Genomic DNA, 21,709 nt, shown 5'->3' with positions numbered 1-21,709 from the left:
ATCAGAGAACTCAAAGCCCAGTTCATATAAATAGATTCACACACCCTTACCCGCTCCTTAGTTGTTGGCTGGGGTCCCATAAAGGCAAAGACTGACTCCACTTCTGATCTTTAAAATCCCCATAATCCCCCCCGAAAACAGAAGTATAATACTTAGTGTTCAGTATTGCCCATCGGCTGCCAACAGAGAGCTCACTCAGTTACTTCCCTTCTCTCATACTCTTCAGCCCACAGGATTTATGCTCATTTCTGAGAACAACGTTTTACAACCCCCACTCTGCAATTTATTCAGAATCCTGTGGTCCAAGACATATTTCCTTAGCCTCAAGAGTTCAAGAGCTGGTATTTAAGGTGCCTTTTGACTGTCTTGTGTTGTTGTCTTTCGGGGGGTTGTGAAAAGAACATAAGCATTATATTGAGCTGAAGGTAGAGCTTGCAAGAGCAGCTGGAATGCAAGCTGAGGACTTGCTGATCAAAAAAGTGTTAAAGGTGACTATCAATGATCAGTAAAACCAAAGCAAATATGGAGTAAATTCTCTTCAACAAGCACTAAAATTATATTGTAACAAGCTGTATAAGAACATAAGAATGGCCATACTGGGTCAGATCAAAGGTCCATCTAGCCCAGTAGTCTATCTTCTGACAGTGGCCAATGCCAGGTGTCCCAGAGGGAATGAACAGAACAGGTAATCATCAAGTGATCCATCCCCTGTCGCCCATTCCCAGCTTCTGACAAACAGAGGCTAGGGACACCATTCCTGCCCATCCTGGCTAATAGCCATTGATGGACCTATCCTCTGTGAACTTATCTAGTTCTTTTTTTGAACCCTGTTATAGTCTTGGTCTTCACAACATCCTCTGGCAAAGAGTTCCACAGGTTGACTGTGCGTTGTTTGGGGTTTATGTGCACCATTGCCCTCTACTAAGAGCTGAGTGAAATTTTGTTCAAATGCAGATTCGGTGACATCAAATTCTTTCACAACCATGTGCCTATTTCACCAATTATTTGTTTCTTTAAAAAAAAAATCCAAAATAATCAAACTGTTTAGTTTTAAAACTTTCAAAATGAAACATTTTGACTTTTTGTTTAAAAATTTCCTTCCATTTTATTTTCAAATATTTTAAAACGTTTTAAAATTCTCCAAATCAAAATGAAATGTTTTTATTTTGTTGAAACAAAACATATTTGACCTGAAACGATTTTTTTCAACATTTTGATTAATCAAAAAATTCTAAAAAAATCATTTTCAGTCTAACTAGAAAAGATTTTTTTAACGTTTTGAAATCTCCAATTAACTAAAAAATCCATTCTTCACATGGCTCTACTTCTACTATATGTAATCCCAGCTGTAGCTCATAGGTTAAACTGTTAAAAGCTAAAATTCCCCAATTCTAAAGGCCATGGGCAACTCAAGCATTCTCCTCTAGGCCTAAGCAGGCCCTGCTCTCTCTTGACAGATTAGCAAATAGGCACACTCCAACCCCCAATGTCTGAATGTCTCCCTGGAATTTCCAGCCCCTGGTCCACTGGACACGCTCAGAATCCACAAATTTGCTGCTTCCAAAGAAACAGTCCACCCCAGCTTACCAGTTTCACCACAGTTCACAACTCCACTTGACACACAGCACTTAGATCTGTTTATAGTGAAATCAAGTAAAAGTTTATATAACAAAGTACAGAGATTTAAGTAATAGCAAGTAGAAGTATGGGAAACAAATGGTTACATATAAAATAAAACCATAACATGCATTCTAGAACCTAGACTTACTTAACTGGATACTTTCATGTCTTATAAAGCAATTCTCACCGAAATTCTTTTCAGTGTTTTACTGCCAGGCTTGGCTGTGATCTTCCATTCATTAGACAAGGCACTCTGTCAGCTTGCCTCCTCGGTGAAAGATCCAGGGTGTCTGCACTGCCAGATATATCAGAACAATCTGTTTTCCTCATTCATAAACTCCCTGCTGTTTTTTCCCGCCCTGTATACTCCTTTCTTATAGATTTTGCAATCTTCTAATCAGCATCTGGCTCAGTATGCAAATAGGCCTCCATTGTGAGGCACCCAGTACACAATGACCAGACAGGGAGATAGGTGTCTATTATCCCTTGTGTGAAAAGAACCTGTCTGAGACATGTCTCCTGCTGGTTAAATGCCTTAAGAACATAATTTTCAGTATAGAACCATAATTCCTTAAATATTATCTGTACCTACGTTTTGCCGGGATTATGCTGATCAGTGGGCTATTTGTTAGAGACCTCAGATGCCACCTTTAGTGAATTATTTTCCATCAATCTGACCTAAGGGATCATTGTAAAATCCAGTGTGTCCCCTCTGCCAAGATGTCCCTGCGTCACAGTCCCCTGTAGCACAGTCATGGGATGTTGGTGTTGGAGGATCTGGCTACAGTGCTTGCTGTTGTCTAAAGCTCTGAATAGCCATGGTGTACAACCAAGTGACAGCCACAGAGTCCTACATGCCATTTGTATTATGCACTGTAGCACTGAGACTGGATGATTTAGTGGATTGCACATGCCATGCAGACCCTTTTATCTCTAGGTCCCATCAAATGTAGGTTAGTGGGGTAACCAAAAATTCGTATGATGGGATAGCAGTTCAGTGGTGTATATACATTGAATTGGTGGTGTCTGTCCACTAGTCTAGTTGCATCATAAAACAATTGCCATTACAGTTGGCACTAATGGGTAGCTTCCTTGACAATCTGAGCAAAAGGCACAAGGATTGAATGGAACTGGAGAGTGAACTACCCTCTTACCCTTTCAGGTAGTGTTTGCTAGTCAAGGTTGAGGCACAGTGGGTCAGGCAATATTCATTGCCACAGCATATGCCCTATCTGCTTTATGAACAAACACTCAGATTTCAGTGGGAGTTAGGCGCCTCAATACTTTTGAGATTCTGGGCCAAAGTACGGGCCAAAGATGCCACCAATCAGCTGCCTGACATGAACACTAAACTCCCCTATTCAACAAAGGAGGAAAAATGCAGCATTACACAGCCACTGAGCAGCAAAGATACTTCTTCCCAGTGCTTCACAATTCTCAAAGGACTCTGGGAAGTATGTTACAGCTGGACAGCACCAGGCATGCCTACATTCCTAAAAAGTCTGCAGAAACCAAAACACAGCAACAGAGCCAAAATGGTAATGGCCACATAGTTAGATGACTGAACTTTGATGTCTCTGATACAGCAAACAGCTCTTGATCTCAGTTTCCTTCACTTGAATATTTATATTTCCCACAACTTGTTTCAGCTGAGCTGATCAAATATACATACCGAATATAAATATAAATATTCTCTGCCTGGTTCGTGACTTCTCGTCAGTTCCCTTGGCCATATTGATAAAATAACCTTTCGATGTTATAAACTCTGGGGCATACTCTGCCCTTTCAGGAGTGTAACTGAGGGCAGAATTTGACACTCTGTTTATTGAGCATTGCACATATGTCTGAAAAACTGAACAATGTTCTCAGCTTTCAGATCACATATCTGAGAGGCAGAAGGCTCAGTAACCTAATTTCTCTAAATCACAGGCTTGCTATGTTTTGCCTACTGCATGTTTTATAATTATTATTATTATTTCATCTTTTGTTTCACTGGCAAATATCATCCTGAATTCTAAATGTCAAAAGACTCCACAAAAGAAGAGATTCGAACTAGCAACTACACTCATCGGGCACTTTTCATCTTCAAATCACTAAATTCACTTCTGCAACTTCATTGGCTTCCAGAGCAAGAGGCGAGATAAGCATTTCAATGGGATTATATTATTTGTTATCTCTGTGGCACCATCCATGTGCACAACATTCACACATAGATGAAAAGGGAGTAGGTATGAGTCCACACAAAGTAACACCACTGAGCTTAAATGGAATAAACGCAGTGTGTGAGACGAGTCAGACTCTGTGTCCTACTCCATAGAGTTTACAGTCTAATTTGGGAGCACGAACCCAGTAAAAAGGGCCAGATGCTGCCACACTTGCTCAGTACTTCATTCTACACATAGTCGCAGTGAAGCCAGTGGGGGTCTGTGTATAGTAAGGCACTATTTCATAGGAGTTAGAGTGGCAGAATCTGGCCTCCAACTAACAAGACAGTGATGGATATGATTAAATAAGGATGATTCATAGATTCCAAGACTAGAAGGGACCATTGTGATCATGTAGGCTGACCTCAAGTATTACACAGGCCCTAGAACTTCCCCAAAATAATTCCTAGAGCAGATCTTTAGGGAAAAAACCCACCCAATCTTGATTTAAAAATGGTCTGTGCTGGACAATCCACCATGACCCTTGGTAAATTGTTCCAACAGCTAATGAGAGGAATGATATGAGCATACACAGGGAATGGGAAGAGTACACCTCTTATGGAGGGCAGTTATTCCATGAGAGCCTGATGCAAATCCAAAAGACTCCTGTTGACTTTGGATCAGGTCCACAGAAAATGAGTTGTTTGAGTTGACGATGATTTATTTGTATTCTGTTAGTGTCATATACAGCTAGTACGCCATCCCCGCACACAGAGCCAGGCCACTCATTTGGAAGAACATTGGTCATTCACAAATTTAAGGTCTCCTCACTTTTATAGGTGGGTATTATTTACATCAGAAATGCAGCATCATGAACCTGAGATTATGGAAAGGGACCTTTACACCTAACAGATAACACCAGCAGCATTTTAAGTTTCCTGCCTGAATCATTTTTTATGTCCCTTATTTTGGGTCTGCATCTCACATTGCATTCCGCATGTGAGCCTTGGCAGGTTGAAAGGTAGTCTTGCATATATTTTTTTGCATGTTTTTGTTGGATATTTAGATTTTTAAATATATAATTTTCTTACTTTATAAAATAGTTTAATATTTATATTCATTATTTTAACGTCTTCACTTCTGATCTCAAAAGTATTGGTGTAAATCAGGAATAACCCTACTGACATTTGTTATTTGTAAATTTTCAGAACATTTTATTTGAGTCTATTTCAGACTATCTGTTGTTCCTTTCAGCTATGGCTTTAGTTATTATTTATTCCTTATTCCTAGTGTGTGATTGGTCAGTGAAGTCACATGACATTGTTTCTGTTCCCTGGCTGGAAAGCGGGAACTTTAAAAAATCGGAGATGGGAAATCAAGGCAATTCTGAGGTGGCCATGCGAGCACTTCCAACACAGATCTTAGCACAGCTACACATTTGTGCAAATATTCACAAGATTTTCATTTTTCTGCAAATATTCTTATGAATAAAAAAGTCACTTGTATGGAAGATTGATGAGAATGAACAAAAAGGTTTGGGAGTCCTATTATAATAAATTCACCCTTATTATTCATGTGAATGTTTATGAATGCTTCCATTGAACTATTCACTCAAGCTAGCCTGGAAATGGTTTTTCCATCCTACTAATATTTTCAAGAGTTCACATTTTTTTCCTAAATTAGGATAAAATCTCAAACTCTCACTAGTGTTTTTAAACCCAGAAATGAAAAATGTTTTCATTTGAGGTCAACTGAGACCTTTTAAAGTTTCAAAACAGTTCATTTCACTTCCAGTATTTTGCTTACATTTCATTTAAAATTTCTAAACAAAACGTTGTTTCAAACAAGAAAGCCAGAATTTTTTGTTCCAAAAATGTCAAAACAAAACATTTTAATAATTTTAAAACCTTTTTTCTCAACATTGTTTCAAGTCAAGAACCTGACCCTGATTTGTAAAGTTTTAGTTTCAACAAATCAGCATTTTTTAAAATTAAAAACACATTAAAAAATGCATTTAAAAATTCTCGATCATCTGTAGTATACACTCAGAACCAGCCAATAGACAACCTGTATCTATTGAAAGCAAATTCAATAAGCAACAAGCTCTATACAGTGGCTAGGCAGGAATATTTTATGTGGGATCATTGTTCTGAAATTGACCTCCCACACAATTCCCATTATAGTCAGTAGTAATTGGATCTGGACAATGTGTCTTTCCTTTTCTGTTTGATACACATTTTAAACATGTCTAAAGCATTTCAAACAGAGTCTAGTTAAGCATCAGTGCATTTTTATTAGCAGAAATTGGTAATAATGGAATATAATATTTCATAGCTTTTATCCTGAGAATCATTTCCTTGTTTTCCCTTCTTCCTGCCATGAAATCATATTTTGTACAAGGACTTAACTAGCTAACATACTATACTTCTCCAAGGAAAGGCTGCGCTCAGGGATCAGAAGCAGAGAGCTTGCAAAAGAAACATCTACAGGCTGGTTCCTTCAGTTGCAATTTCTCACTTTATGATGGAGACATGGGAATGTTTCTTTGACCTGACCTCTCCCACCCTTTCCACTAACAACGGAACAGTGGTCAGGAACATGCTGAGCCCTGAAAGGGATGGAGTGTCCTAGGTCAAGTCAATAGCAAACCATCTGGTCAATTGAGATGCAGCATTGATGGGCCACAAAGAGAAACGTGTCCATTGCTAACTAGCCAGAAAAATGGTGTCTGCAATATTGGGCCTTCAAGGGTGAGGGGCATAAAGCAGAGGAAACTTGTAGGCTCATTAGCATGCCATCTAAAGCCTAAACAACCAATTCCTCAATGCACAGGAATAATGGCACAGGGCCTAATGCAGACGTGATACAAAAGATGGAGGAAGTTACACATTGACTAGTGGGTGTAAATTGATGTAAATCACATACTGAGAGCTGTACCCCACTTTGTCTTGCACCTCCTTATCCCTGCCTGTGGGTGTTTTTTCTGGCTTCAAGCCCATTCTTCCACTTGCCAACATGTAATCTAACCCACCATTTATGTCACCTCTAAATTTAGCCCAGTGGCTATATTTATATAGTGCCTTTTATCCAGAAAGATCCCACTTTAGAATCGTCGTTCTCAGATGCATGTGCACCACTCTCTGTTAGGTCAATGGGAGTTTCATACTCCATTGGCCCACACGGATGTTGGTCCCTCCATTCACCACAAATGCTGGCACTTGCCACTGTTGGAAACCAGTTACTGGACTAACTGGACACTGGAAATGATCCAGTGTGGCAATTCCTAGGTTCTTAGGAAATGTAAGTACTTCTCTAGGCCACAACCCAACAAGAAGTGAAGTGTAGGATACTCAATAGAACTGGGAGCAATTTCAGGTGGGCACAATGGGTGAAATTTTCCCTGGTGCAGAAGGCTGGCACTGGGCATATGCACCCACTTAAGTCCTACCTAACCCCTAATTCTGAGGGCTGGGTTGGGACATAAGTGGCACTTACGCCCTGCATTGGCCTTCTGCACAGGGGTGAATTTCCCCCATATTGATTCCCAAGTGGAATTTGCCCAGGGCTTCACATGTATACATCTACTCTAAAATGTTACACTTCCCACAGCTTAGTGTCCTGTACATGTACCCATACTAGGCACATGGATTCAGTGCTGAGGAAAGAATGCCACCTTCTAATGCAACTAAAATGATTAGGGGTTTAGAGAGGGTCCCATACGAGGAAAGATTAAAGAGGCTAGGACTCTTCAGCTTGGAAAAGAGAAGACTAAGGGGGGACATGATAGAGGTATATAAAATCATGAGTGATGTTGAGAAAGTGGATAAGGAAAAGTTATTTACTTATTCCCATAATACAAGAACTAGGGGTCACCAAATTAAATTAATAGGCAGCAGGTTTAAAACAAATAAAAGGAAGTTCTTCTTCACGCAGCGCACAGTCAACTTGTGGAACTCCTTACCTGAGGAGGTTGTGAAGGTTAGGACTATAACAATGTTTAAAAGGGGACTGGATAAATTCATGGTGGCTAAGTCCATAAATGGCTATTAGCCAGGATGGGTAAGAATGGTGTCCCTAGCCTCTGTTTGTCAGAGGATGGAGATGGATGGCAGGAGAGAGATCACTTGATCATTGCCTGTTAGGTTCACTCCCTCTGGGGCACCTGGCATTGGCCACTGTCGGTAGACAGATACTGGGCTAGATGGACCTTTGGTCTGACCCGGTACGGCCTTTCTTATGTTCTTATGTTCTTATGTTCCAGCTGATCAGCACTGAAGGATGACAAAAGAGATTCTGTTAATGGTAAATAGACATTTTTATCAGGGAAGTTTGTTAAGCTTATTCTTTTGGTTTGCAAGGACAAAAAAGAGAATGACTGTCTCCAGCATGGAATTCCAGTATCCTGAAGAACAAAAATCCTCTTCTGAGTCTCTTTATAAAAGAAATCTGTCATGTCACAGTAGGTTTGAAAGCTATGTTGTCAGTGCCCTTCTAAGTTCTCTACAACAGTTTTTCAACCTCTGCCTCTTCCTGGTCTATGCTTCCACCTTTATGCAGGAAAATACATCAAAATTCCCTTTTTGTCTTTCCCCGCCGAGTCCAGTGATTGCTCCTGCTGTTGCTTAACATTCAGTGGAGCAAAACATTGCGTGGAGGGGGGAAATTTGCGCATCATGGTTTATCCTCCATCCTTGGGAGTGCAGGAATGCGGCAGTATTAACAGGATATGCAACTTGCATGTTGTTGGTAAAAGAGACTCCAATGAACTCTGATGGCACTGGCAGGTGACTTGTCAGCTTTGCATCTGGGAGGACATGATACACATGAATAACTTAAAAGCCAGTAGTGGGCATCTTTTATTTCACCATCCCTCTATTGTTATTCGTTGGTGTGCATAGTGTAACTTCACATCTGAACTGGCTGACTAGGCATTTTGGACATCAGTAAGATGTTTCCCTGCATGGTGGTTTAACCCCTCATGATATTAGATGTAATGCCTACATCTTGTGTCTAAGGCAGGAAAGATCCCACAGAAAAGGTATTGACTAACCCAAGCCCCAACTTAGCAAGGCACTAAATCAGTGGTTCCCAAACTTTAACAGCCTGTGAACCCCTTTCACTAAAATGTCAAGTCTCGTGAACCCCCTCTTAAAAATGAATATTTCCAGGGATTTTCTCCTTTACCTGAGTATAAATTATAAAAGCAGTGATCTTGGAAATATAAAATTTGTTTTTATGACATGCTTATTACACACTATTTATTATTATTTATCATTACAGTATTTTTATTACATTATGAAAACGGCAACACTCTTCCAAATCTGACTTTTGTAGCTTGTACCACTTTGAATAAGCCTGTTATAAGACAAGGCTCCTATGTTTTATCAGATGTGAAACAGCATGAAGGTATTTAAGAAGCCACCTCAAAGAGTTCCTCCTCTACAAGCATTTAAGTCTTGAGCAGTCCAGGCAAACAGCGCACGTTACAACAAACCTTAAACTTGCTCTTCATAATAATGTTAAAAACAATCCTAGCTGCCTATTTAATTTTAAAAACAGCAAAAATATCCTCCTCCCTTTCCATTTCTTATAAGGAGTCTTGAAGTTTAAATCTCCTCTGTGTGATAGATAGGCTTGCTTTGATCCTTTTAGCTCTTGGAAGTCCAGGGGCTCCAGGCTGCTGGCCACGTGCTGGACGGCGTCCCTAGGGACAGCTCTGTCCGCCATTAGGGAATTTTTTCCCCCCTGAGAAACCCTGTAACATTTAGCAAACCCCCAGGGGTTCACGAACCCCAGTTTGGGAACCACTACACTAAATGTATGCAAAGAGTCTCACTGAAAGCATGAGCTCACTTGATTCTCCATTTGGAGTCTATATGTTCACACCTCCTCTACACGCATGTGCATGGCAAATTCACCTTAGAGTAAGCAGCTGTGTACCAAAAAAATTCTGGGAGTTGAACCCCTGCATGTTGTTTGGGGGATTATTATGAGGTGTTGAATCTGTTTACATTTCCAAGTGAAACTCAGGTCATCTTTCCCTTCCACCAATATTACACCCACTGTCCCAACCACTGTAATTGATCTGCTCAGCTACTCTTCTCCATCTTAGCATGTCCATTCCCCCCTGTATGGGCACGAGGGTTACTGTACCCAGAACAACATAGCATTGTGTCGCTATTCAAACTGTACAGAATTGTCTTATCCTTTATACGAATGGCATTTTACATTTAAGCTTAATTACCTTAAAGGGATTGCTCTGCTTGGAGTGCACTATATTTTCCTATTGGAAACACAATTTACCTTTGCAAACATTCTCAGAATTATCAAATTGTATAGTAACTGCTGGAGAATTTTTGATAGTTTCGTAAAAAAAACCTCACAAATATTATTGCATTACAAGTTATAAAAGCCACATCTGTCAAATTTGGGAGCTCCTTTATATCAAGTCAATTAGACACTAACAGACAGAGGGTCTATTTCAAGGTTCATTTGGTTCCTATTTCTAAAGTCTGAAACTAGCTAATTAAAAACATTTTGAGCATTCTCTGGAAACATCTCTCTAATCCTCCAGGTCCCCCACTCATGAGAAAAATGTCTTCACCATCATCATGCTTCAATATCTTAATCTCTGAGTCTATTCAAATTCCCTTCAGGTTTATCCAAAGAGACACAGATTAAGAGGGACTGACTGAATGTGATAGATATTCAGCGCCTAACCACCCATCTTCCATGATATGTAAATACAATCTGTGGGCTAGATTTTAAGGGAGGAAGGGATGGTGCATAAGCTGCAGAACTGCAGGAGCAGCCCTTAGAGGCACTGTACTTCAAAGACACAGGGGTGAGAAGGGGGTGTTGGTACATTACCACTGGCTTATACCAGCAGCACATTACAGCACAACCTCCAGGCCAGCTTGGCAACACTAGCCAGTGCATTGGAGATGCTGAGCCAAAGTTCTACCCATCCCTCTCCCCACCAAATTCCAACCCACCTGCTCCAGGGAAGGAGAAAATGGACATGCCCCTGCTTAGACCTTCGTGCCTGGTCCAACGATCCGAGTAGCTTGTGTAGAGTGTAAACGGGTTTCTTGCTCCCTTGCATAGGGCACATAGTCCAAGTCAGAATCTAGGCCTGTGTAAGCAACTTTATAATCCTCAGCATTTGTACAAGCAAGGTCATCAGCTTGCAGATTGATTCAAAGAATCACAAAGGATTTTTAAAGACCTGCTTAGAATAAAGCTTTCCCCCCTCCTGAAGTTTCACACCGTCACCCTAAAAAGGTCCATAATTCTTCATAATGGGATTGGGTTCCCCTTGCTCATGTTTACAAAACAACTAGTTGGCCTGAGGGAGGAGTTAGACTGTTTAAAGTCACGCTTTAATTTCCTTGGTAATTACAAGTTGATTGCTAGTATAAATTACCTTGCATGCTTGCTGCCTTTTGTGCCAGCCATTTCTGACAGTGAATAATCTTAACTTAAAAGCCTGATATCAATCCAGAGGCATCACTGCTGAAATCCCACAGTACATTCCGATGGCTTGTCAATTATCAGCTAAACAGAATTCATTAACAAAATTAGACTTGGTATTGCTTGATTTTTAAAAATTATATTAATGCCATTTTAATTTTAAGGATTCATGAGATTTTCCTTACATTTTTTAAAAAATGTAATCTTTTTTGCTAATGTTTATATGTTTCATATTTTCCATGTATCAAACTGAATATTCGTGATAAATCAGCTCCGCCAGCAACTTTCAAAATATCCTGAGTAAGAACGATGTGATGAGAATAAGATCATGTTGGTTATGGGTTGCCACCTTGCAACCAGCCAATGGTTCCTCAACAGCAGAGGCCCCAAGGATCATGCAAGTAGGTGGACAAGACAGAAGGGAAAACATAGAGCATTGTTTTCATGCAACCAACTCATAGCAGAGACGGCTAGTGAGTTTGCCCTACCTAAGGTCAGGTCTAATTTACAAAGTTTTGTCTGCATAGGTATAGCTGTCCAAGAGTGTGATCAGCTGGCAGAGCTGGGCAACGGGGCCTGCTTTCAGGAAAGACACTGCTTCTTGCACGTACCTCTGACAGCTCATACAAGCTGCTATCACTCAGTACGTCTACACTGCAATTAGCTACCTGTGGCTGGCCCATGCCAGCTGTCTCGGGCTCATGGGGCTACGGGGCTGTTTAATTGCAGTGCAGACATTGCGGCTTAGGCTGCAACCTGAGCTCTGGCACCCTCCCACCTTGCAGGTTCCTGGAGCCGGGACTCTAGCTCAAGCTTGGACGGCTACACTGCAATTGAACAACGCCTTAGCCCAAGCCCAGTGATCCCAAGTCAGCTGCAGGTTTTTGTTTGCAGTGTAAACATACTCGTTTTGGCCTGCCGCTATTGAGGCCTTGTCCCCTATTGAGACTAGGCTAGGCACGACTTTCCTATTTGACTCTCTGGGCTTGTCTACACTTCAGCGTAGACACTGCCCACACGGACAGGAGGAATTCTCCCATCAGCGTAGGTAATCCACCTCCCCAGGAGGTGATAGCTAGGTCAACAAAAGAATTCTTCCCTCCTCCTAGCACTAGCTACGCAGGGACTTAGTTCAATTTAACTACGCCACTCCGGGGTGTTGATTTTTCACACCCCTGGCAGACCAGGTTAAACTGACCTAATTTTCTAATGTTGACCAGACCTCCATTAATAATTGTGTGAGGATTGACAGTTGCATGTTCTGGCTCCCAACAGCAAGTCAGTTAAGATGCTTAGCTGAAATGTGAGCCACGGAGCTGAATATAAAATCTGATCGGTCACAGTTGATAGTAAGGTTACATTGATAAAGGGTTAATGAACGTTATATGATAGACATGAGCAGAATGTGTTACAGATAGGTATAAGCACATCAGGAGAAGGTGTCATAGGTGGTTATAAGATGTTTACAAGCAATCTCCTTGACACTATAACACTTGAGTTGTTCTTTTAAATCTATTAATTATTTACTAACCCTTTATAAAATATTTATAAACAGATCTTAATATAAAGTGAGACCATTTGAGCAGTAGTGCAGAGAATACTCTGGGTGTGAGTCTTCTCTCAGTGACCGTAGTGTAAATCAGGAGGAGCCCTGCTGAACTCGGTGGAGTTACACTGGTGTAGAAACAAGTGCCAGTGAGCTCTGATTCAACACGTTACGTGGTTTGAAATGTAATCACACGAAAAATAAATCACTTCAACTTCACCAGATTGTATGTAGCTAAATCAAAGAGAATGAAAAGCTAAATTAACTCTTTGAGTCCTGCAGGATACTTTGTAAGGTCTGATACCAGAGGAGCCCATGAGCCCCAGGCACCACGAGTCTTGTTGTATTATCAAGGATCTTCCTTATAAGGCATTGCCAAGACAATTAATAGGTCCCTGAAATGGGAAAAGAGGTTAATAGAAAGTACAGTTTTCATATTATCTACTTGCATAAATGTCTTCTTTTCCACACTTACAGCAGCTATTTGTAGTTTTTCTAGCGCCATCTAGTGCGACTAAAGGGGTTTTACATAACTTTCCAGGAAACTTCAGCGTTCCACAGATCTAATCGGTTCTTTACCTTTTCATTTCCAGATTAGCTTCATAAGGTGCCACTTACCACAGGGCTGTGGGGCCAGCAGGCTACTGAGGAAGGGAGCTGTAGTATGCACAATATGCATTCCTACATTTGTTTCTGAACCACATGAAATCAAGGCTTAGGAAACGGCAGGGCTGAGACTATGCAACGCTTTTGTCAAGGCATGTTATTAATGAGCTGTCTCTGCACCACTGAGCTCTGTCTCTAATCTGCACCTTGTTTTGGAAGATTACATACTGCAAGCTCGGAACAGCTGTTTATTTTATTTAAGACACTGTATCTTCTCAGATTTAGGCATATCTGCTGTTATTTCCACTTAGGCTCAGCTGCTACAAGTGTTATTTTCTCTAAAGTGACATTTATACGTTAAGTACTGTGCCAAACACATGCTAGGTAGTCTGCAGAATCCATCCTTGACCAAAGAGTAACTGCCTACGCATAAAACCATATCTAAGCCTGCTTCCAGTCTGCTCAAGATGAAGCTTATCTCTTTTCTATAGGTTCAGCTTTCCCAAAAGAGTTGCCTAGTACCTAATATATTGAAGCCTCTTCTCTTTCACTTTCCTCTCACATATGCAGTGAGATCCTGCAGTTTCTCCATCTAGCTGGCCCCATGTGTGGACCTGGAGGCATTTCAGAGAGAAGAATTACCACACCAGCCTTTAACTTAACCTTTTCCCCTAATAATGTACATTCCACTACTAAGACTTCTCTCCTACATCTCCCTGCATCATGGGTACCTACTATGTACCATCAGTACTATGACTGCAGGCTCCTCCACAACACTCACTAGACATTTGTTTAAATATCTTGTGAGATCTGGCACTTTAACACCCAGAAAGCAGGTCACCAAATTATCCTCACAAGCGCCACATACTCAGCTATCAATAGTTCTCCTGTTCAGATTCCTATCGCCACAGCCTCTCCATGTCTCCCAGCTGAAACCTCCATCTCCTGGAGCAGCCTCCTTGGTGTCTGATTTGACTCCTATGTGGGCATGTTAGTTCCATCTGAAGGAGTTTGTCCGTCAATTCCACATTGGCCCCTCCCATCCTGAGCCAAGCTTTCTCAACTGGATGATCAATGCAGCCTGTTCTAAGTAGGGTCTGTGCTGTACCAATGGGCAGTCTCTGTAAATCCATTTCTCTCAGCTCCACCGATTCAACAATACTGGACCTGCACTAGGCTCCCAGGCCATGAGCTGTTTGCACCAAGCACATAAATGCATCACTTGGCCACAAGGCTAGGAGATGTACCTTCTACAACCCGTGCAATAAACTGGGCAGTTCTTCTTTTCTGAAATATGTTACTGGCATCCTACCTCTATTTTTAGTCTGGTGGGGTTTGCTCTGTAACTGGGCACTAGGCAGAACTAGGAAATACTTTATGTGCCTTTAAATTATATATTGTTTTGTTGGTTTAGTTGGTTTACAGTTTTTACTTTAGTTAACCCTCTTTGCATAGGTGTAGTTGGGAACTGTGATGAGGTAGACTGGGTTCTTTGAGGCCCCCTGCTGGAGGCCTTGTGGTCTAACCACACCCCACTCCCCAGAAAGGAGCAATGAAAATGGGTCCTCCAGACCTGCCTAGAAAGGCTGCAGGGAAGCAGCCAATCAGAGCCCAGCTGGCTCAGTTAAAAGGAGCTGCTGGACCTGAGTAGATCGTTTGTTGGCTGGGACCAAACAGGTGGGGAAGGCTGTGAAACTTTCCAGGCGAGGAGGCCTGGGAGAGACCTGGTGCAGGCTGGGAACTGACAGAGAACCCTGAGATAAGGGTGAAGAGGAAGGGGCTATGTGGGTACTGGCCCAAGGAATAGCAGTTGTAGTTATTAAAGGAAGCAGCATGTGGCTGCTATTTGTAGGGTCCCTGGGTTGGGGCCCGGAGTAGTGGAGGGTCCAGGTCCCCCCATGGATCACTGGGGAAGTGGCCTAAGCCCCAAGAAGGGGATAAGAGTCACTACTAAAAGCCCAAAAAAGAGGCTAGAATTTAAACAGGACAGCAGAGAACCACTGAGGACAAGGAGTCTCCAGGGAGAAAGCCCTGGGTTCACTGCTCTATACCAGGACAGGCACAAACTTAGAGCTAACCCAGAAGGAGCTGAAAATTGAGCCCAGAAACAAGGCTAAAAACATCAACAAGGGCACAGGGACCAGCCCTGTTGGACCTTATACCTGGAAAGGGTTCCTTCATGCGTTTAGACTCTGTGTGACATAGCCAGAGGACTGAGTCGCTAAACACCCACCTGATGCGGTTAAAAGCCAACAGGAGCAGAGTGAGTGAGTGTGCAGGTTCACACCCAACTGACAGGAGGTGCTCACTAGAGGTGAGTGTCCCCTGTCTCAGACACACAAAATGCAAGATAAGGATGAATTCAAGAATACTGCTGCAAAGATCATCTTTTTTTATTACCTTCCAAGAGACAGGAGAGATTAGTTAACTGAGCTCATACCTCTATAAATAGCTGTTTTAAAGATTGTGACTTAAATCCCCAAATTAACTGCCCAAATTAATTTTAAAATTGAAACTGGGAAAATAAAGAAGAATAAAATCCTTGCTGAGTGACTCATTAGTTGGTCTGGGATTTCCTTTCTGGGAAACTCACTGCTGACATTTAAAAATTATTCATTTTATTCTATAGACTAAACTTCTATTTTATTATCATTATGCATTCTTGTCTTTGGTGTGGTGGGATCTTTTTAGTACTGTGAAGTCAACTTCTCTGGTACCCCTTGAGTTGTACATTGCTACATCAGCTACATTATGTTGATAAATACTAAGTAAAAAATGCTTCAGTAATTTTGTATCTAATCATCAGCTACATTAATTACTACAATCAAAGGATTTCATTTGTATTCTTTGGTTCCCCATATTCTAGTTTAATTAATCACTGTTTGGTCAAATGACTTCAGCCTCCTTATCCAAAGTATTTAAAGTCTCTCAACCCTCCCACAAAGCATTGTAATTTATTTTTATCTATCAACTGCCACCCAAAATGCAAGCATCTGTCTGTATGTACATGTGCTGAAAGACAACTGTAATTCATAGATTCCAAGGCCAGAAGGGACCAGTGTGCTCATCTAGTCTGACCGCTTGCATAACACACACCAGAATAATTCCTAGAGAGATCTTGCAGAAAATCATCCAAGCTTGATTTAAAAATGTCAGTGATGGAAAATCCACCATGACCCTTGGTAAATTGTTCCAATGATTAATTATACTCACCATTAAAAAATTATGCCTTATGTCCAGTCTGAATTTGTTTAGATTCAACTTCCAGCTAATCATGTTCTACCTTTCTCAGCTAGATTGAGGAGCCCATTATTATATATTTGTTCCCCATGTAGGTACTTATAACCTATAATCAAGTCACCCATTAATCTTCTCTTTGTTAATCTAAATAGATGAGTTTAGGGTGACCAGACAGCAAGTGTGAAAAATCAGGACAGAGGATGGGAGGTAATAGGCACCTATATGAGAAAAAGCCCTGAATATCGGGGCTGTCTCTATAAAATCAGGACATCTGATCACCCTAGATGAGTTCCTTGAGTCGATCACTTTCATTGTAAGACTGTTGTCTTTACAAACTTGGACCCCTATCCTGCAAACATTTTTGCACATGCTTCATTGCAGTCAACCACTTGAATGCTTAAAGTTAAGCACATGTGTAACTGTTTATAGAATGGAGGGGGTTACTTTCTGTAGCTCTCTCCAACCAGTGTGCCAGGCTGTCTAAGGCCATGCCTGAGTGCCAATATTTATACTCATATGTAAAAGGTACTATTTTTAATATTGATAATCCCCTTTGTTAACCAGTGCTGGGGCTTACTACTGTGGGATGCCAAGAACTCTGGCCTTCAATCAGCCAAGCACTTAAGCAGGTACCTAACCGTCAGCACACGAGCAGCCCCATGAAGCCACATGCTTTGAGTTGAGCACACCGCTAAGTGCTTGGCCTGTTCCAGCCCCCGATTCTGAGACTAGTTGCACCTCTCTAGTTCCAGTGGCTCAGGACCTCACAGGATCTGACCCACTGCTGCCCAGTGAATAAACTGTCAAAATTAAGTAGGTGTTAACAGCTTCCACAAGCTACAACTGTGCTATGAATAATGAAATGAGACAGTGGCACGTTGCTGAAGCGCTGTTAAGTGCTGCATTATGATTTTATATTAATGGTGCTTCTGGCTGAGGGGGCAGGGAGACGAACTGATTTAACCTTGCCTCTCATTGTCCTGTATTGGGAATTTGCTACTTGTTTCGTGGAGATGATGTCATTTCAGGGAGGCCTGGCTCTTCTGGGGAAGCGCCTGCTGCCGTTATTCAGGCAGGGGAGTGCTTTGCTCTGCCAGGAGTCTCATTGGGCTAGATTGTGCCCCCCATTATGGGGGAATAAGTACTCCCCTTACACCACTGCTACACAGACTGCCCAGGCCTGCAGAGTAGCCTCACAAGCAAAAGCTGAAGCAGACGGGCGGGAAGTGGGCTGGGACGAGACAGCAATGGGTGCAGCTTCAGCTCCAACCCCCAGCACCAGCTGGCTAATTAACTCAGCAGTAAATTACTATCTCCCTACCCCTCCTTGGTGCAAGTAAGGGAAGAGGGTACCTGTGTGTCAGCGCCTTCCAGGACTGCTCCTAGGCAGGTGCAGTTTAGGCACCGCTTCTTTGCTCAGGGCTTTGCCTAATGTCACCGTCTGTCTTAGTGAAAACAATGGGAGGAGCTGCGGACTTAGATATTAGATACATCTGTGTGTTTGAAAGTTCCCGCTGCTGGGGGGGCAGGAGGCAAGGAGCAGGGGGGGATCAGATGGGGGCAGGGGCCGGCCCACACCTGGCTGTTTGGGGGGGCACCGCCTCCCCTAACCGGCCCTCCATACAATTTCTGAAACCCGATGCGGCCCTGAGGCCAAAAAGTTTGCCCGCCCCTGCTTTAAGCTCTGGCGGTGTCTCTTCAATGCCCAGGGAGTCAGCCAAGAGGCAGCCATCACATAAGGGAGACAGAGGTTGGCCGTGAATGCTTTTAAAAAATACAGTCCGTCCACCCCAAGAAATCCAAAGGAAATGGATTGTAGGCTGGAGGGGGAAATTACATCCTTAACTAAAGGGCTTTGCTTATGTAAATAAGAGTTTGACAGAATTAAAGCTATTACCCAACAGCAATGTGAGATGAGGTGGGGGAAGGGGCAGGGCCAGCTCCAGAGCCCAGCGGGGCAAGCACCCGCCTGGGGCGGCCCTTTCCCGGGGGGGCGGCAGGCTGGGCCGGCGGACCTGCCGCAGTCATGCCTGCGGGAGGTCCACCGGAGCCCCAGGAGCAGCGGACCTGCATGACTGCGGAGGGGAGGCTCGGCCGGCGTCTCCTGGGCACCTCCCGCTGGCATGACTGCGGACGGTTCGCTGGTCCCGCGGCTCGGCTGGACCCCCCGCAGGCATGCCTGCGGCAGCTCAACCGGAGCCGCCGGAGCAGCGAACTGCCCGCAGCTGCGGGAGGTCCAGCCGAGCCGCGCGACCAGCGGACCCTCCGCAGTCATGCCCGCGGGAGGTCCGCTGCTCCCGCGGCTCGGGGGCGCCTCCCGGGCATGACTGCTTGGGGCGGCCAAATTTGTAGAGCCGCCCCTGGGAAGGGGAGATTTATTCTAGCCAGGGTTGTGGAACCAATTCCATAACCAGACACACCAGCAGAGAAATCGTTTATTGCCCACCAGCAGTAAATACACTTTCACTTCCTGCCAGCGATGCTGTCCCCCTTTTGTGCTGCAGCGAGAGAGGTACAATAAATCACATGGTAATTGCCATTTCCTCTCACATTTTTTATAATTCTTTGTTCCCTTTGTGAACCGCAGCTTGTGGAAAAAGCCAAAACGCTCCAGAGCTTTAACAGGCTGAAGTGCTACAATATTGATTCCCCACAGAAGGTCACAGTTCCAGTTCATGAGTTTTTATCCATTCCCCAAGCACGGCGTAGGACCACAGCAGTGCATGCCAGGCAGCTTAACAAAGAGCTGTAACAAAATCAATATAGATGGATTCCTAACTGTTTAGGATGCAATAATAATAAGACACAATGGCATGACAGGAAATTGTTATGGAATTTATAATTACTTCAATATCATCCTCTAAATCAGATCGTTCCAAATAAATCCTCTCTTTGGCTTCATATTACACTGTCCAGATCCAAACTGCTTCTTACCAAGAGGCTCCTTTAAAATGCCTTCTATCCTGCAGGGTGAATTCCACTGAATAACACTGAGCTCTTGCCAAAAATGATCCCCTTTCCTGAACGACAAGAGACAATGCGAAGGTTCAGGATTGTACATACAATGGGGATATCAGAGGGGTTTGAATGGTTTGGAGAAAGTTCCCTTCCCCTTCTTCCCCCTCTCTCCTGACCTAACCTTCCCAGGCACATGCAAGATTTTTAAATAATGTGCATTAGTCTAGCAACTTCCTTTCCAGGTGCTACAGAGCTGCTAAATTTCTCATGCTATTTGATGGTCTTCTTATAGTCACAGGCTACAAGGGAGCTCTCCTCTTGCATCTCCATGCAATGAATGTGGGACAATACCCTTGTGGTGGGAGGGAAGGGATCAGCATCAGGGCCACTAGTGGTTGAGGGCACCTAAAAGCCCGCTCAGGCAAGGAGGTGGAGTGGAGGTGAGCTGGGGCGGGGGCGCACGGGGAGGGCTGCCCGCAGTAACAGGGGGGGCGCACAGGGGAACCGCTCCCCACCCCAGATCACCTCCACTCTGCCTCCTCCGCTGAGCACACAGCCCCCCCTCTAAGTCTCCTCCAATCGGTGCTGCAAGCCTGGGAGGGGAGGAGAATTAGAGCGGCGCCGGTGTGCTCAGCGGAGGAGGCGGAGCTGAGGTGAGCTGGGGCGGGCTCCCCCAGCGGGGTTAGCTGCCGCGGGGGAGGTCTCCCCGGGTGGGGTTAGCTGCCGTGGGGGGGGGTCTCCCCGGGTGGGGTTAGCTGCCGCGGGGGGGGGTAGCTGCTGCGGGGGGGGCGTGGTGGGGGTGGGCGTGGTTAGCTGCCACGAGGGGGCGGGGTTAGCTGGATGGAAGGGGTGGCGCAAGGTGGAAGTTTCACCTAGGGCGCAAAACTTCCTTGCACCGGCCCTGATCCGCATGCAACTGAATAGGGGATAAAGGTGGAAGCTATTATGCTTTATCTCTAAGGTTACTAGAAACCCACCTTGGGAAAAACCAGCTATGAGCATGACTTACCTCTGAGACATTTGCACCAGTAACAACCGAGGATGTAGAATGTGCGATATCCAAGCAGTTGCTGTCCACGTTCAATGTATTTTTTAATTCAACTGGGTCCAAGAGGAAAAATTCCAAAAATATGTAGATCAGTGAAATGCATATTTTTAAACAGGGAAGTAGCAGGATACAATCTCTAGTTTGTCCATCCAAGGAATGGCATATTCAGTGAAAAGAAGTTAAATATGAGCTTTGTCAAATGAGTTCATTCTTGTAAGTTAATAGGAGCCTAGCAAACTTCAAAAAAGTATTGAATCAGATCTTCAGCCAGTGCAAACTGTCATAGCTCCACTGGCTTCAACAGAGCTATGCCAGTTTTATACCAGCTGAGGATTTGCGCCATTGTACATTTGGATAGAGCCTTTATAGAGCTTATTAATATCTAGCTCTTAGGTCAAAAAGTCTTTGTAAATCTGAGGGAAGGGGCCTTACAAATGATAAATGCTACATTTTTCTATCCTTAACAGTGTAGGGAGGGTTCCAGGTTGACTCTGTATATATTTAGAATGTGCATTTGAAAGAGTGGTCAGAGGTGAACTGCTTTTAGTCCAGTGATTCTTGGTCCACATGCTACCAATGATCTGCAGAGATGTTCCTGACAGTCTGTAGAATGAAATATTTTGAACCCAAAATAGTGGGAAATGGAGATGTTAGTAAAGGAGGAGACCCTTGAAAGGATTTATCTCGTACGAAGTGCTCTGCAGTGCATTCCATATACTGCGGGACATGTATCATTTTGAAATGTGGCCCATGTGCATAGCTTTAGCATGGGATGCCACTTCGTAATAGAAAAATCTTTTCATAGGTGACCTCCACAACAAGACCAAATTTGAAAAACAACGCTTCCTTTAGATTTGCAGTAAAGTCTCAGACCTGACCTTGATCTTTTGGTCATTCATAATGCAGCTGTTCCTTGAACAGGTGCTTCTACCAATAAGAAAATTTCATAATTGATGTTTGGGATCAAAATTCCTCACTCGCTCTAGATGGTCTAAAAAACTGACAGCATCTTGCTAGATAGATATGCCTGCCAAAGGAAAGAAAAATGCTTAGAGTTGCACGGTTCATTTCCTC

General features: G+C 43.2%; 1 protein-coding gene and 1 long non-coding RNA gene across 3 annotated transcripts in view; one reads left to right on the top strand and one right to left on the bottom strand.

The window, feature by feature from the left end:
- The window catches only part of GRM3 (glutamate metabotropic receptor 3), a 64,167-nt gene that overhangs the window by 23,864 nt on the left and 18,594 nt on the right, over positions 1-21,709 (top strand). The gene's annotated exons all lie outside the window — the stretch shown is intronic.
- Positions 19,123-20,681, bottom strand: LOC123364714. Its single transcript, XR_006577241.1, has 3 exons — positions 20,597-20,681; positions 19,564-19,649; positions 19,123-19,375 (listed from the first exon to the last, which is right to left on the bottom strand). It is a non-coding gene; the product is annotated as an uncharacterized LOC123364714 (long non-coding RNA).

The sequence above is a fragment of the Mauremys mutica genome, chromosome 1 (genome assembly GCF_020497125.1).
Source record: "Mauremys mutica isolate MM-2020 ecotype Southern chromosome 1, ASM2049712v1, whole genome shotgun sequence".
NCBI classification, from domain to species: domain Eukaryota; kingdom Metazoa; phylum Chordata; order Testudines; family Geoemydidae; genus Mauremys; species Mauremys mutica.
The sequence above is the reverse complement of the archived record's forward strand: the minus strand, read 5'-3'. Positions and strand labels throughout refer to the sequence as shown.